This window comes from Gossypium hirsutum, chromosome A01 (assembly GCF_007990345.1).
Source record: "Gossypium hirsutum isolate 1008001.06 chromosome A01, Gossypium_hirsutum_v2.1, whole genome shotgun sequence".
NCBI classification, from domain to species: domain Eukaryota; kingdom Viridiplantae; phylum Streptophyta; class Magnoliopsida; order Malvales; family Malvaceae; genus Gossypium; species Gossypium hirsutum.
The window spans coordinates 47,736,719-47,754,902 of record NC_053424.1 but is presented as its reverse complement, the minus strand read 5'-3'; positions in this window follow the sequence as shown (position 1 = coordinate 47,754,902).

Genomic DNA, 18,184 nt, shown 5'->3' with positions numbered 1-18,184 from the left:
TTGCCTTTGATTGAATTCGCTTACAACAATAGTTTTCAATCAAGCATTCAGATCGCACCTTACGAGGCTTTGTATGGTCGTAAATGCCGTACACCATTGTTTTGGACCGAGCTTAGTGAAAGTAAAATCTTCGAGGTTGATTTGATTAAAGATGCTGAGCAGAACGTAAAAGTGATCCGTGAAAGACTGAAAGCAGCTTCAGATCGTCAGAAGTCGTATGCGGATTTAAAATGAAAAGACGTTGAATATCAGGTCGGAGACAAAATGTTTCTTAAAGTTTCACCTTGGAAAAAGGTGCTCAGATTTTGTCGTAAAGGAAAATTGAGTCCGAGGTTCATCGGGCCATATGAAATATTCGAACGAGTTGGGCCAGTCGCATACAGATTGATTTTACCCCCTGAACTTGAAAAGATTCATAACGTTTTTCATGTCTCGATGCTTCGACGTTATAGATCTGATCCATCACACGTAATTAATCCATCAGAGGTTGAGATTTAACCTGATTTGAGTTACAAAGAAGAACCGGTTCGTATTTTGGCTCGTGAAGTAAAAGAACTATGAAATAAGAAAATCTCATTAGTGAAGGTACTGTGGCTTAAACATGGGGTTGAAAAAGCTACATGGGAACCTGAAGACTCTATGAAAGATCGATATCCTAACTTATTCACTGGTAAGATTTTCGGGAACGAAAATTCCTTATGTGGGGGAGAGTTGTGACAGCCCTAATTTGACCCTAGTCGGAAAGTGGTTTTGGGACCACAAAACCGAGTCATAAAATTAATTAACCGTTATATTCTATGCTTATTGTATGTGTACATGCATGTGTGAAAGTTTCATGCTTTAATTTTGTCATTTGTACGTGAAATTTATTAAATAGGACTTATGTGAGATAATTGTAAAATGTGATAGGTAAATTTAAAAGTGGTCTATTAATGCATGTTATAAAAAGGTTGGACTTGCATGTCAAATATCCATTTTTGTTTATAGTGGCCAGCCATGATGATGCTTTTATATTAAATATATGTATTAATTTTTAGTTAAATGGCTTTATACTTTATAATATAGATGAATAAAATAAAATAACAATAGAAAGAATGGTGAAGAAAACAAAGTCTCATCTTTGTTCTTCTTAGCTGAATCTAAGGAAAGAAAAAGAGGAGCAAGGCATTCGGCCATTTGAATCATAAGGAAGGTTAGTAAATTGTGTTAGATTTTTTTAAAATTCTAGCTTGTTTTAGGTTAATCATCATGTTTCTTACTTAGCCCATGCCAAAATTTTGAATTTTGATGGATGAATTGAACATTCGGTTATGGTTGATAAAGAAGGAATTTGATTATTGCCTTTAAGTTTTGATGAATAATTTGTTGATGAAAGAAGTTGATCTTGTTAAAAGTATGAATTGTTAATGCTCATATGTGTAATAGCCTAACATGGAGTTGCTTAATGTCTTAAACAAATGTCGTTTAGGTGTTTTGAATTGAGTAAATTAGATGTTTAAACATCTAAGGATTTTGCATTGTTCATGATTCTTTTTTTTAGGGTATGATTTTGAATAATATGAGTATTGGAATGTAAGTAATGTTATGCATAGGTAAAATTATTATGTTAGGTTTTGCTAGTATATATGTATATTCAATCCATTTTACTAATTATGTTTATACGGTGATTAAAAATCAGATCTTTGATGACTCGTGTTTAATAGCATTGAACCAAAGTCTATAGGTGCTTGTTAATTCGGTTTAAGTGTATAGGTGCTAATTACCTTGTATTTGAAATTTTGGAGAATAAGTAGTAATTAATTAAAATGATGAAAACTAAATTTTGAGTTTGATTAAGTTGGGCATTCGGCATTACCTATAAAATTGAATATGAAGGTTGAGTTGAATAGTTAGAAATGAATGGGTCATATAGTAATCATTATTGGAATTGCATGCATATGAGTATGAATGTATTTGTGTGTGTGTGTGGCATTATTGATAAATAGCAAGTGGAAATGTGATAAATGTTCAATAAGTTGATATTCATATATATATGGTTGAATTCGTGCATAAGGTAGCATAATAAGTTAGGTGAATCTTTATTTGTGCATGCGATTTAGATAGAGATTAAATAAGCATGAAATCGAGTCATGGCATGTTTTATAAAACATAATATGCATTGATATGATATGATTGTTAGATGTGACTATTAAAGAATTAAAGTTGAGAAGTAATTAAACAAATTCATTTGTTTAAATTAAAGCTCAAGAGCAAAGAGGAACTAAATCTGATAGGGGAAAGGAGAAAGCAATCGAGTAGCCTATCCGCAACTGTTCAAAATATCTGAGGTAAGTTTTGAGTAATCGCCTTTAGTATAAAATTAATGATGCCTTGATATATATATACTAGATGAATTTTGATCTTTTTGGTTCTATTTGAATTAAGTTGTGTGGTAAATAATCTAAGTACATGATCTATTGTTGAATGAACAATTCAACTTAAGCTTGATTGGTGAGAGGTATATGTGATATGTATGTATGATTTTCAAACCAAAATGAAAATGATGGTGTTCATATGAAGCTTATGTCCGAATGTAGCAAATGGCTGCTAATGTGAAATGTTCCATAAGATGTGTTAGTAAATGATTAAATAGGTATGATATTTGATGTGTTTATCCGGGCTTAAAGACCCACAGGCTTCGTGCTGGAATGGTATCCGGGTTTAAAGACCCGCAAGCTATATGCTGGAATTGTATCCGGGTTTAAAGACCTACAGGCTTCGTGCTGGAATAAAATCTGGGTTAAAGACTCGTAGGCTCGTGTTAGAAATGTGTTTCGAGTTCTAAGACTTGATAGGACCGATGCCAATAAGTTAAGTAAGATTACAACATTGAATATTCGTGGTATCCATCGTCGAGTAAGTAATATATATATTTTACATGTTGAGGCACGCATTATGTACTCATATGTGAATTGATTGCAAAGTAAATTATTAGTATCAAAGAACGATATATATGTGTGGATGAATTCAGTATTTAAGAATAAGATAATGACCTATTCGGTCAAGGTATGTCATCATACGAAAGTATGTGACTTAAAGTAATTGCTTAAGCCATAAAGTATAGTGAAATATGTGCTGGAAATTTCTTATATATTCATATATATATATATTCGACCAATAGGTTTTATAACTAGTGTACTTGTGTATATTCGGCCAAGTGAATGACAATTAGAATACGAATTTTGTAATACTCAATTTTCGATTTAAATGACAAGCTTTAATGGTATGAAATGCTTAAAACTTACTAAGCTTCGAAATCTTACTTTGTTTATTATTTTTCTGTTTTATAGATTGTTGATTTTGGCCACCAACTCTGGGATCGTCAGCAGTTCGTCAAACTATCGATTTTGTTGGTACAGTTATATTTTGGTCTCGATATGGCATGTATAGGTTAGACTGTTGGCAAAATATGTTTTGTAATTGTAAATATTTTGTCCATATGAAAATGGCATATATATATATAACTCAAAAATCAGTATGTATGCAGCTCGATCTCTGTTTATGTTAATTAATATGAATAAGAAATTAAATGTTTAGCTCGGTAATACCTCTTAGACTAAACTTGTGATCGGACTCGGCCTAGAGGTGTTACAAATCCTCTACAGTTTCAAGGTCCTAAGGGCTTTAGTTTCACTACAACTAAAAGCCTTACTATAATTATCTAAAGTAGCCTACTAACTATCTATAGTATATCAAATTAAACAAGCTTAATCATAAAAGAACTTACTTGGTTCGACATCGGAGACTCGGTGTGTTGCACAGCAAGAAATTTTTCAAAAACATTGTGATCCAATTCATTCTTTTTAAAAAACAAACCCAAATAATAAGGCGCACTTCACATCCCGAGTTTTACAACTTGACTCTAATACCACTAAATGTAACACCCCAAACCCGTCCCAGATGTTATGGCCGGATCCAGCGTGTCACATTGAAGTGTTTTGTCGAAAACCTTGTTTTCATTGAAAACCCTTCTTTAGAATAAAAACCTTGAGTAAAATCCCAGCTTGTATTTGTTGCTTTCAAAGTGAGGTGTATTTAAAAAAAACTAATTCTTTAAAAATTGAGTTACGGAAACGTAGTATTTAAAAACAGTTATGGTTTAGGAAAAGCATGTTCTACTTCTAACAAATATAAAGCATAAAAATAATAATAATCCTAATTTGAAATAATATAACCAGAGGAGAGGCCTTATTACATTTCGGACTGAATACTAGAAATTATATGTTTAAGAAAACAAGTCCAAGTCGTCTTTCCAGCTGGCCATCTCGGAGTCCCTCCTACCGTCAAACCAACTACTGAGGATCGCCTGAGAAAAATAAAAAAGGGGGTGAGTTTTTGAAAACTCAGTGTGTACAACCCTCTACAAATAGGAAAGCATACAATAACAAGACTTTTTGGGCCTGAGCCCAATTCAATATCAAAACAGAATTAAAGCAATCAAATATGCACGAATCCCACCCATCCAACCGCTATACACCATGTGGGGATATAAATATCGACCTACCCATCCGATACACTCCAATGGTAGCCTAATTACGGTACTATCTAACGTTGCAGCAAAGCTACTAATCATATATTGGGCTTAGAAAGCCGTCGATGGATCCACAGTCGTCAACAAACCATGCGATCCTCATATACTTCCTCCGTTCCATAATTCCCAACCCATATGCAACCTGAACAGAATATCATATGAATGCAGCAGGTATACATGTAACATCCATAAAGCTTACATTCCACACATAGGGGTATTTTAGTCATTTCCGCCCTTAGGGGTATTTTCAGTAATTTCTCTTTATTATGGGTTTATTACTTTCCTTGCCTCGTTAACAAGTCCTCATTGGCTAAAGTGAATAGATACTATGCACCAAGTAGGATCCCAGAGAAGAGAATGTGAGTCATTAAGATCGCTTAAGTACCATGCTCTCCCTAAATCCAATCCTGGACATGCATATACCCATTGCCACACCTTAACCTTATGACTCATCCACAGTCGCAATTAATTCACTAATTAAGTTTTAGGACTGTTTAGGCAGTTATCAGATACTAGGCCCAAAAACCCCTTACAAAGCCCAAACAAGTCTACATACATGCATATGGCCCACTAGACCCAATCTCATTCATATGGCCCATTAGGCCCAAATCACATTCATATGGCCCTTCGGCCCCAATCACATTCATATGACCCATCAGCCCCAATCACATTCATGGTCATGTAATCATGTGATTTTTCCATCACTTAGTATCAAATTGCCAATTTTACCTACTATGGGCCCTACAGCCCGTCGGGCCCATTTAGCCCATTCTAGCTCGGTTGGCCAATACACGGTCCAAGTCCATGAAATCGCTCATGGGGCCTCTGATAACCTATTGGCTTCCCCCTTTACAAGTGTTCACGCACTCACAAGACTATTGTAGCCAAACTTTCGGCTTTTTGGCATTTCGACTTTTCAGCATTTCAGGATTTGAAGATCTACTGTGCGTGTGCAGTTTATGAACACACCTGGTACTAAACATGCTGTGATCACCTTAGCCACGAACCTGCAAACGATATCACTCAACGATTACTCAAAAACTTATCAAATACGATCACCAAAAGTCGAAAATCTCACCTTTGCCTAACCTTGAACAACAAGCCCTTACAGACCTTCCTTGATCACTAATCATGAGTATTCCTGAAATTTGCATCAATCTTAATCATTAAGAACTAACCAACAAGTGACTCGCAATCATCTTAAGTCACTCTTAAAAATCCATGACCATTCGACCAACCTTAACCAAAAAAGGAGGGATGCTTACCCAAAACCCCAAAATGCCTAAGGAGCAATTCGATAGAGATCTGAAATTTGAGATTCGATACTAATCCCCTACCAAAATTGATTTAGAAAGAGTGCAGGAGAGAAGAAATCGGTACCAGGAAAATCGACTAAAAGACCGAAGCACTTACACAAGAATCAGGCGAAGTAGAGGGAGTAGTGGTGGCACAGAGGGTTTTCAGCTAAAGAAGTATTCGGCTTTTGAGATTTGTATGGTGAAAGGGGTTATTCTGCACAAATAAGAAGAAGATAAGAAGGAATCGGCTAAAATGAAAGGTGAATCAAAAGAGAATTTGAGAAGAGAAAGAATGGAAAATTGACAAGGAATGAACAAGGAATTCGACTTCTGAGCACTTAGAGAAAAAAGTGTCTTGGCAACACAAAAAAAATGAGGAATTCAGCAAAAGGAAGAGAAAAAATTTCGGCATTACCCTAGAATCCCCAAAATCGATACCTATATATACTATAGCCTAATTTACCTATCCCCAAATTCCCTATTCGAGTCCACTCCTCTACACTCTTCATCTCCTAACTTTTCTCCCTGATAACTCCTTAATCCCTTCCTTAAATTTCTCCTCTGATCACTCCCTTTAGAGTTCACATCCAACGCCACTACTTGCCATTTATTAAGCAAAAATAAATCATTCTTTTGGGCAATGAGGGATTCGAACCCCAAACCTCCTTGCCATGCATGTGACACCACCTCTAAGCCCCACATGTGATGCTACTTGCCACTCTAACACAAGGCTTGTTGTGTCCAGTTCCGCCTTCATTTATTTAAAACCCAAACTACTTGCCATCAAGGTTCTTTTAATTATTAAACTATAATTTTCTTCACCCCAAAGTTCGAACTGTAAACTTAACCAAGGCCAATTATCACATAAATAACACTTGACTAAGAATATTAAGCACACCTTTTATCAACACCATCATAAAAAGAAATTTTAGGAGTTTTGGGGCATTACAAGTATCCTTATTGATTTCGAACGGTTCAATGGTCATTTCGAGAAAAGAATGAATATATGAAATGTGTATCCGAATCTGGTACATTTGAAATGTATACTATGTTTGAGAATAAAAGGTAAGTACATGTGCAAGTGATGATATATGATATAAGTATGAGAAAATATGCTATATGAACAAATGAATTGGGATTATGTGAACTGTATATGAGCTATGTAGTAAGTGATATTATTTGGCCATGAATTACATAAATGGTTTAGTTTATAATTGTGTTATATGATAAGTTTATTTGTAATGGCTTACTAAGCTTTTCAAAGCTTACTTTGTATGTGTTTGCATTGTTTTTTAGATATCGAAGCTACCGAAAGCTCGGGGATTGTTGAGGATCATCACCACACTATCAAACTCTATTTTCGTACCTTTTGAAAATGTATATATTGAAGTATGACATGTATAGGCTAGAAGTATGTGAATATGTTTTGTAATATGTATATATCTAGCCATGAGATATGGCTTGGTTATGGATGTGATTATGAATAGGTTTTTGGTATATGTTTTGTGTTAAAAATGGTACGTTTTGATGCATTCTTGAATGAACAAATGAAATGGTCAATTTTGGTAAGTTATGGTATATGCTTATTTTGGAATTTGGTAATAGTTTGGCATGAGAAAGAATGTGAAACTTAGTGATAAGGACATGTATAATTGAATGTGTTTGGTCGGTAAATATAGTATGTTTTAGTTTGGATAATGAGCATGAATTTAGTTGATGAACATATGATATGAATGATGAATGTTTTGTGGTTCAAATTGGTTGGAAATATGATGTATTTGATGTTTGAATGTTACTTGTAGGGAAGACCCTAAATGGCTGGCAAATTGGCCTTGCAAAAGGCATATTTTTGCTCACACGGGAAAGGACACGGGCGTGTGTCTCAGCCATGTTACTTAATGACCATTTCGAAATAAGCCTTGGCAGACCACATGGTTGCACACATGGGCGTGTGCTAGGTTGTGTGGCCAAGTAAGTTTCGAACACGGGCTAGACACACAGGCATGTGACTGGCCGTGTGACCCAAGTTAGTATCCTCCTTAAATTTCACACGGCCTGGCAAATGGGCCTGTCTTGTGGCCGTGTGGACAAGTCTATGTATGCCCTATTTTACCATGGCCTAAACACACGGGCGTGTCTAATGCCGTGTGAGGCACACGGCCTATTCACACGGGTGTTGGACAATGTTTAAGTTCTGGAAAATTTTGTATGAGCTCGGTTTAGTCCCGATCGATTTCTAAAGCATGTTTAAGGTCCCGTTGACCTCTGTAAGGAATTCTATAATGATGTGTGACTATAATGATATGATAATTGTGAAATGTTTGTGAAATATTCTGATATGTCCGGTAATACCTCTTAACCCTAGTCCGGCGACAGACACGGGTTTGGGGTGTTACAATTTTGGTTATGTTTTGGTAGTGAATTTTGCCATTTAAGAAGGCTTATGAATGGTTATCTTTTGGTTTGTATACATATAGCCATGAGTGATGGCTTATTTGATATGTTTTGGTATGAATGTGGTTATGGTTTATAGTTGCTCAAATGGTTATGTGAACTATGCTAAATGAACCATCTTTTGATATTGTTTTGGCATGTATTTGGCTAAGTAAATGGTAGTGATTTGAGATTTGTAATAGGTGAAATTATAATGATATGAATTGTGCATTTGGTTAATGATTTTGGCTACCTAATTGTATTATGAAATGATACCATTTTGCCTTGTGTAGGTACATTGAAGTTGGGGTGGCAAATTGGCCTATTTTTGTCCACACGAGCAGAGACACGGGCATGTGTCTTAGTCGTGTGTGACACACGATTAGGTTACAAGGTCTTGTGTCCTCTAGTGCTGAAATTGAATTTAAATCAGTATGCTCCACTCAGTCTCACACACGGGCGTGTGACTGGCCGTGTGGTACAAGTCAGTATACACCCTAATTAGCATACGGCCTAGCACACGGACATGTGACTTGGCCGTGTTGAATAAGTCAGTATACCCTCCAATTTTTATATGGCCCGACACACGGGCGTGTCTTCAGCCGTGTGATACAAGCCAGTATGTATGCCCTGTTTCCACACGGCCAAAGACGCAAGTGTGTCTAGAGCCGTGTGAGGCACACGGCCTGTTTACACGGGTGTGTGACCCCTGTATGGTTGAAAATTTTCTAAGTTTCCAAAATTTTCATATGTTATTGGTTTAGTCCCGAACCATTTCTAAAGTGTGTTTAAGGCCTCGTAGGCCTTTATAAGGGACAATGTGATTGTCTTGAATAATTTATGAGAATGAATGTTTTATGTTTGATAAATGTATGCTATATGTTGTGATTTGATTGGTAATACCTCGTAATCCTACTCCGACGATGGTTACAGGTTAGGGGTGTTACATTTTATTGGTATCAGAGCTATCGTTTAGTCGATTCTAGGACTAACGTAGAGTATGTGAGTCTAGCAATACATGTCATATATATAAACTGAGATAGTGTGATGACTCCTGACGTTTTAAAATGTGTTTTCATATAGTAATGGATCCTAATCGAGCTATAGCCGATGAGGTTGAGAGTAATGATCCTGCTCCCACTCAAGGAACAGCGCCATCTGATTCTAAGCCCGCAATGCAACATTTGAATTAAGGCCTAGTCATAATAGTGGTTTTGAGACCACAAATCTGAGATAGAAACAATTATTTTATAGATGTTACAAGGTCCATGATATATATGCATGCCTGTGTGAAAATATCGATGAGAAATTTTACTAATAAGGTGTCCAATTGAGTTATTAGGACTAAATTACAATAAGTGACAGACATGTGTTCTAGTTGATTTAAGGGCTTAATTGTGATGAGATTTGAAATTTGAAGTCTTTATTTGGAATTAGACCATTATATGTCATTATGGATAAAAATGGACATAGAAGGGATAAAATATCAAAGTTATAATGGAAGGGCATTTTGGTCCATTAGTTAATAAAAGAATTAAAAAAGAAAAATAGTCAAAATTTGTGTCCATCTTCATCCTCCTTGGCTGAATTTCAGAAGAAGCCATAGCTAGGGTTTCTTTCATCTTTCAAGCTCAAAATAAGTGCATTCTAGCCCCATATTAATATTCTTTATATTTTTTAAATCCTCGTAGCTCAATTTAGCTATTTCTACCCTTAATTTGAGCTAGGGTTTATGTTTAGAAACATACCCATGAATGACATGCTTGTGCTTTGATGTCTAATGGAAGAATATGGAGGTTTGAGGTGTGATAAACAACTTTTACTTGGTGGTTTTTAGTGAAATTGATAAAAAGGACCTAATTGTAAAAGTTGTAGAACTATGTGTAAATGTGTAAATAAATGAAAAATGTCAGTTGGTATAAGAGTGAAAATGATTCGGCGAGGCTTGAATAATGAGAAAAACGGGTACTTTTCATTTTACGAGCCTAGGGGAAATTTTGTACTTTTGTAAAAATTTTAGGGCAAAATTGTAATTTTTCCATATTGTGATTTTTGGACTGAAATGAATAATGCATGTATTAAATAAGGGAAATGTGCTATTATAAATCAAGAGGGACGAAGGATAGACCTTGACCGAGGAAAAGGCAAGGTTGTGGACTAAATCACAAATTTGCCATATTTTGCACTGAGGTAAGTTGTGTGTAAGTAATTCAACAACTCCAATATTACGTATCTAATATTTTACATTATATGTGACGCCCCGTACCTGAGACCATTGCCGGAGTCGAACACGAGGTATTTACGGACTTATTTCATTTACTTACACAGTTCATTTTTAAATTTCCAGACATGCTGGTTAACTGCATCACAGTCACTTTAAAAATCATATCTCGAGTTCCGAATCTCGAAAACCAATTACGTAAATTTTTCCTAAAACTAGACTCATATATCTATCTAAAAAGTTTTTTCTAGGATTTTTGGTTGGGCCAATTAGTACAGTTTATTATTTAAAGTCTCCCCTGTTTCAGGGTTCGACTACTCTGACCTTCATGCATTACGACTTAGATATCTCCCTGTACAGGGCTTCAATACTTATGCCGTTTGTTTCTAATAAAACTAGACTCGAAGAGGAATCTGTAAATATAGGGTATGACTTCTAATTATCTCTTGTTAATTTATAGTGAATTTCCAAATTCAGATCAGGGGATCCAGAAATCGCTCTGGCCCTGTTTCACGAAAACTTAAACATCTCTTAAATTACGACTCATATGATCGTTTCGTTTCTTCCATATGAAAATAGACTCGTCAAGGTTCGATTAAATAATTTATTAACTATTTAATTCCATTCCTACTATTTTTAGTGATTTTTCAAATTCACATTACTGCTGCTGTCGGATCCGTTTTTAAGGTAGACTTTACCTATTTCATAATTTCCATGATTCAACTAGCCCTTTAACATACATAGCACAAAAATATGATCGTGATTAACCATTCCAATGGCTAATCATTGCCAAGCATTTCCACACCTCTCAATAACCATATATATACAAAATGATTATAACGCTATGCTCAAAATATATAAGCCATTTTCGCATGGCTATCCAAATATATACAATACCAAAGTACTATACATGCCATTATCAGAGTTCAACTAAAAGAGTACCAAAAGGGCTTTGATAGTGTGGGCGACTTCGACTTTGACACTCCCGAGTCTGATAGCTGACGAACCAAAATCTATAAAACAGAGAATCAAAGAAACAGAATAAGCATTTAATGCTTAGTAAGTTTTGAGCAATGAAATTAGGCACAACTGAAGTATAGCATTCATATGACTAAACGGATAATTTCATATACACATATTCTCAAATCATACCTACTTCACATTTCCAACCCTTATATTCATACATAAGGGATCAACTTAACCAAAGGCCGGAAGCTTATTAATCGACTGAGCGAATACTATTTAAAAGGAATCAACTATTCCAATGCATATACGAAACATACCTCATCGTTGGGATTTTACGAGCGTATTAATTGAAATTATTACAGCAAAATCGCTCATTCCCAAACCAAGTACCTTCGGGATTTAGCCGGATATAGCTACTCGCTTAACTGCCTTCGGGACTTAGCCCGGATATAGTAACTCGCACAAATGCCTTCGGGACTTAGCCCGGATATAGTAACTCGCACAAATGCCTTCGGGACGTAGCCCGGATATAGTAACTCGCACAAATGCCTCCGGGACTTAGCCCGGATATAGTAACTCACACAAATGTCTTCGGGACTTAGCCCGGTTATCATCCGAATATTCATGCACATATATCAATAAATCATATCACATCTATATTTCATTTTCATCACTAGAACTCAAACACAAGACACTTATCAATCATTCCCATTTTCGGCTCAATAGCCACATACAAAGAGCATAAATTGATTTGCTTTATGACATGATCTCTGTGCGCATTCGGCTACCCGTCATAGGTATAAACTAATTATCTCGACATATAATTCAAGTAAAATCATTATATCACTGTTTATTTGTTATGCTTATACGTCATAACTTAATCAAATCATAAACTAAGTTCCATTACTCAAAGACTTACCTCGGATGTTGTCGAACGATTTCGACGGCTATTCGATCACTTTTTCCTTCCCCTTATCCAACTTTGATCCTCTAGGCTATTGAGCTAAATCAAACAATTTACTTCCCAAATCAAACATAGTCATACGACATCCATATACATTTTATACTAGCCGAAATGTACCATCAAGATATACTTTACTCAAATAATTTACTTTGGCCGAACATGTATAATTTTTTGTAGCTTAATAAATTTAACATACATCATGTATTTATAATATTTTTGCAGCCAACTATCCATAGTCATGCACACACACAATCAAAAATAAATACCCAAATTTTCCATATCCTTATGCCCTAAGCCGAATACACTTGTCATGTTCACCTACATTTTTTTTCAAGTACAACATTCTCATATTCGGCATTAGTATCAAGCATAATAGCCAATTCTTCCCACTTTGAATCTATGCATCCATTTAATCATAGTTTGTTCAAGCACTCATACAACAAGACACATCGATATGACTAAAAATTCTAAGTTTAAACACAATACAACATTTTAGCACCATGGCCGAATACTTCATGAAGTTGTTAAGACCCATCCTTTTCAAATTCTCACACACACTCACATTCAATCCTTTTTATTAAGCACTCAAATTCAATCATCTTCATGCCTCATCACCATAACATCAAACACCAACCAAGAAGACAACACCCATGGCCGAGTATCATCTCCATCACATAGCAAAGATTTAAACCATGGGCTAGGTAGAACTCAATCTAACAACTAAAAATATGCATGAATCTCATGGAACAACATCAAACATACCTTAACCTAGTTACAAGCATGGCCGAACCTCTTCAACCTTTCCTCCTTTCTTTCTTTGATTTTTCGGTCAAGAAGAACAAAATGAGAACTTTTTTTTTCTTTTATCACCCCCCCAATTTCCATTATTTTATTACTAACCCTTTTTATTTTATTATTTCTAACATAAAGCATTAACACAACATGTTTATAATAGGTTTTAACCCATAGCATGGCCGGCCACTAGTTCAAATTTTGGGTAATTTGACATGCAAACCCATCATCTTTATAACATGCATTAATAGGCCACTTACATTTGCCTGGCACATTTCTAAATTTTCTCACATAAGTCCTATTAACTAAATTCACATGCAATCAACTAAATCGAAGCTTAAAACTTTTACACATTCATATTCACATATTCTAGACAATAAATATCACATTCAAATACTTCAGTGACTCGGTTTAGCGGTCCCGAAACCACTTCCCGACTAGGGTCAATTTAGGGTTGTTTACTAAGTTTAAGCATATATAAAAATGTGTCGATCCAGGATCTATCAAAGCAATCACAAAAGTATCACAAAGAGTAAATGTACCCGTAATCACATCTGGCGATGAAGCTTCCTAGCGAGCTCGGATAACATACGCTCTAGCAGGTGCGCGAGCTTTAGATTTAATAGCTGTGTCTTTCGTTCCTCTTTGACTACCGCTTATATTTCCCAAATTTTTGGGAGGTCTACCACGAGAAACATTACCACTCTGTCTCGGATTAGGAACTTTATCTTTTTCAACTAAATCTTGGCAATCATTTCTTGAACCACAACTATAACAAGCTCAGTTATTACTTTTTCCCCAGCATTCACCAAAGTGTCGTCTTCCACATTGATCACATTCAAGCCTTTCATTCTTTGTATTATCAACACTAGTAATAGACATCGCTGAAGATTTGAAATTTGATTGTGATCTAGCACAATCTCTATTCGAATGTGCCACACTAGCCTTTGAACGACTAGTATCATCTCTAAATTTCTTGGATCCAGATTGAAATGATTTTCCCGATGATCTCTTTGGTACCTCTCTAGCTTCTAAATCAGCCTTTCTGTTCTCTTTCCCAAGATCTTCCACTTTACGTGCTCATTCAACAAGCACTACGAATTCTTTGATTTCTAGGATACCAATGAGCAAACGAATATATTCGTTCAAACCATCTTCAAATATCTTGCACATTGTTGCTTCTGAAGATACACATTCGCGGGCATACTGACTCAATCTTACAAATTCTTGCTCATATTCTGTAACAGACATACGACCTTATTTAAGCTCGAGAAACTCTTTATGTTTCAGATCAATGAATCTTTGATTGATAAATTTCTTCTGAAATTCAACTTGGAAGAAATCCCACGAACTCGTTCACTCGGAACCACAAATGTCAAAGTTTTCCACCAATGATACGTCGTGTCTCTCAACAGTGAAACAACACATTTTATACATTCTTCTGAACTCAAAGACAGCTCATCAAACACTCTTATTGTGTTATCTAACCAGAACTCAGCTTTTTCTGCATCATCACTTGTTGTAGCTTGGAATCCTTTAGCTCCATATTTTTTAATCTTATCAACTGGTAGTCTATTCAACTGTACCGGATTCACTCGTGGCATAACAGGAGTTTGAGGAGAATTAACCGAGGGTGGAGGTTGTTGTACAGCCGGATTGGTTCAAATATATTGGGTGAACCAATCATTCATCATCTGATATAAGGCTTGCTTAGCCTCACCATCACAACTACTTGTAGCCAGTCGAGAATCAGCTTGCACCATCCCTTTCGCGGGAGTAGGCGCATTGCTTTCTACATCGTCAGCTACAGCTCTATCAGGATCCATTTTCTATATAAAAGCACATTTCAATGTCAGGATTCATCACACTATCGCAGTTTCAGATATATGGCATGTATAGCTAGACTCACATACTCTATGGTAGTCCTAGAACTGACTAAACCATAGCTCCGATACCAACTAAATGTAACACCCCTAACCCGTATCCATCGCCGGAATAGATTAACAGGCATTACTATACTCATAACATAGTTCAAAACAACCGAACATCAAATGTAATCTCAATATAGTAAACATCATTCAATTACAATCAATATTCACATAAAATTTAGTGTACAATGCTTAAACATACATTCGAACCAAATTGATATCATATAAAAGTTTCAGAACTTATAAAAGAATTTTCAACTTTTAAAAGGTCACACACCCATGTGAACAAGCCGTGTGCCTCACATGGGCACCAGACACACCCATGTAGTTTAACCATGCCAAAACAGAGCATACATACTGACATTCACCCACGGCCAACAGACACGCCCGTGTGCTATGGCTGTGTGACACTTAGCTAGCTACTAACTTAAATCCACGGCCATATGACACGCCCATATGTCTTAACCGCGTGATCTTAAGAGGTTACTGCTTTGCATACACAGCCACAAGGCACGCCCGTGTTCCCTAGCCGTATGGCACAATGCAGGCTTCGTTTAAGCCAATTTGCCACCCCTTTTTGGGTCATACCTACAAGAAATATTAAACAACATTCATGCCACAATTTTAAGCAATTTCATGCTCAAAACATGCTTCACTATAACTAAATCATCATCATTCAATAACCTATTCAAATCCAAACCAAAACACATTAAAAATCTTATTACAATAACATTCCAAAATACTTATTTCATAGCTCACTTATGGCACCTTCTAACTCATGCTTAATCTTACCATTTTCTCCACTTGGCATATTTCAAAATAACCACCACATACAAGGCCATATAATCATTACAAGCATACACAATTTAACATCAGAAACCATCACCAAAACTAAACATAAACATACCATTTGTTAGCCAACTCTCATGGCATAACATATATACATATCAAAGCTTAAATACATAAACATTCTAGCCTATACATGCCATACTTAAAAATATTTACATTTTCAAATGTACCAAAATGAGTTTGACAGCATGGTGATGATCCTTGATAGTCCCCGAGCGTATGGTAGCTTCGATATCTATAAAACAATTCTAACATACACACAAAGGAAGCTTTCAAAAGCTTAGTAAGCTCATACTAAAATCATCAACAATATATAAAACATAAATCATCAATATTTAAGTATTTATGATTTCTCAATTCATCTATCCAATCTATACCAACTCAATCCATGAGTTCTTACCAATTCAATGAGCTTTATAAACATAATGTCATCTACCACATAAGTATCATACTTATCGGAACATTTTCATATTCATTCATTTTCAATATCACCTCTTGTTCGAATACTTTATCACTTTTTAAGTATCACCACTACTTTAAACATTCGCACACTTAGTGCTTAAAGGTTAGCCAACGCTAGAACGATTTCCGTACACTTAGTGCTAACTCAATTAACTGAAACTAAGTCGATATCGGACACTTAGTGCCTTATATAGCCTAAGTTATGCCAACTCACACACTTAGTGCCATTTGTACCCAAAGCTTTATTAAACCGCACACTTAGTGCCAAACACTTTTGATTCATCATTATATACATCCAGCTCAGTTATTTACACATCTATGCTTAATCAAAATAGTAACATGTACTTATAATATCATGTTCTATGTACGAACTTACCTTGTACTCGAAGTTGTCGACTTGAACATTTATTCTACAATCTTCGACTTCCCTCGGTCTAAATCTGAATTCCTTTTTTCTTAGTTTATATGTATTCAATATTAACCCATTTATTCATCAAATCATTCAAAACAATCCATATACACACAATTAGGCATTTTGCAAATTACCCCTCACATTTTCACATTTCGACACTTTAGTCCCTAATTCTTAAAAGCACAAAATACACATAATTTGCATATAAAAAAGCTTAGTCAAATTCTTCTAATACTCATACTAGTCCACCATTTCATTTATTTCACATTTTAGTCCCTCAAAATAATATTTCCACAATTTAGCCCAAATTACGTAGTTTCATCAAAAATCCAAAAACAAAGCATTTAAACCCAACATCAAGCTTCCATAATTTATCAACTGACATTACAAAATTCATAGTTTCATCAATGGCACATTTCAAAATCATCACCAAAATAAAAAATTGAAGCATGGGTTCGATAGTATACGAAGCAACAATTACAGAAACGTAGAAATTATCAAAAATTGAAACAAAAACATACCTCAATTAAGCTTTAAACCTGCTGAATCCTAAAACTCTTTTTCTTTTCTTTTGTTCTTTAATTTCCGTCACAAAAAACACATATAATGCCTATTTGCATGTTTTATTTTTAACATATATTAACTTATTAAACATTTTACTATTATAACCTTTATTAATCCATTATAAAATCACATAATTGATGGTTATTAATGTCCATTCAAACTTTCAATGGTCAAATAACAACATAAGGACCTCTCATTTAATAAGCCAAGTCAAATAAGCACTTCTAACGTCTAGCACATAGCTTTTACCTTTTACGCGATTAGGTCATTTTTGCAAATTAAGCACACAAATAGTTAAATTTTCATACGAGACATTCACACATGCTCATTCACATAATAGGCACGAAAAATAATATTAAAATATTTTTCCACTCAGATATGTGGCCCTGAACCCACTATTCTGACTAGGGTCAAAACTAGACTCTTACAACTACGCTCAACCTAGACCGCCTCTGCCACTTAGTTTTTCCCAACAAGCTCAGAAACCAGCTCAGGCTGAATCATCCAATAGCTTAGAGAATTTATTAAAGGAATACATGGTGAAAAACGATGCCACTCTAAGGAATTTGGAGAATCAAGTGGGCCGGCTTGCTGATCAAGTAACAAATTTGGGGATACGGAGAATCCAAGAAATTCGAGGAAGGAAAATTGCAAAGAATTAACATTGAGGAGCAAAAAGACAATAGAGCCCAACACTATCGAAGTTGAAAAGGAGCTAGCTGATG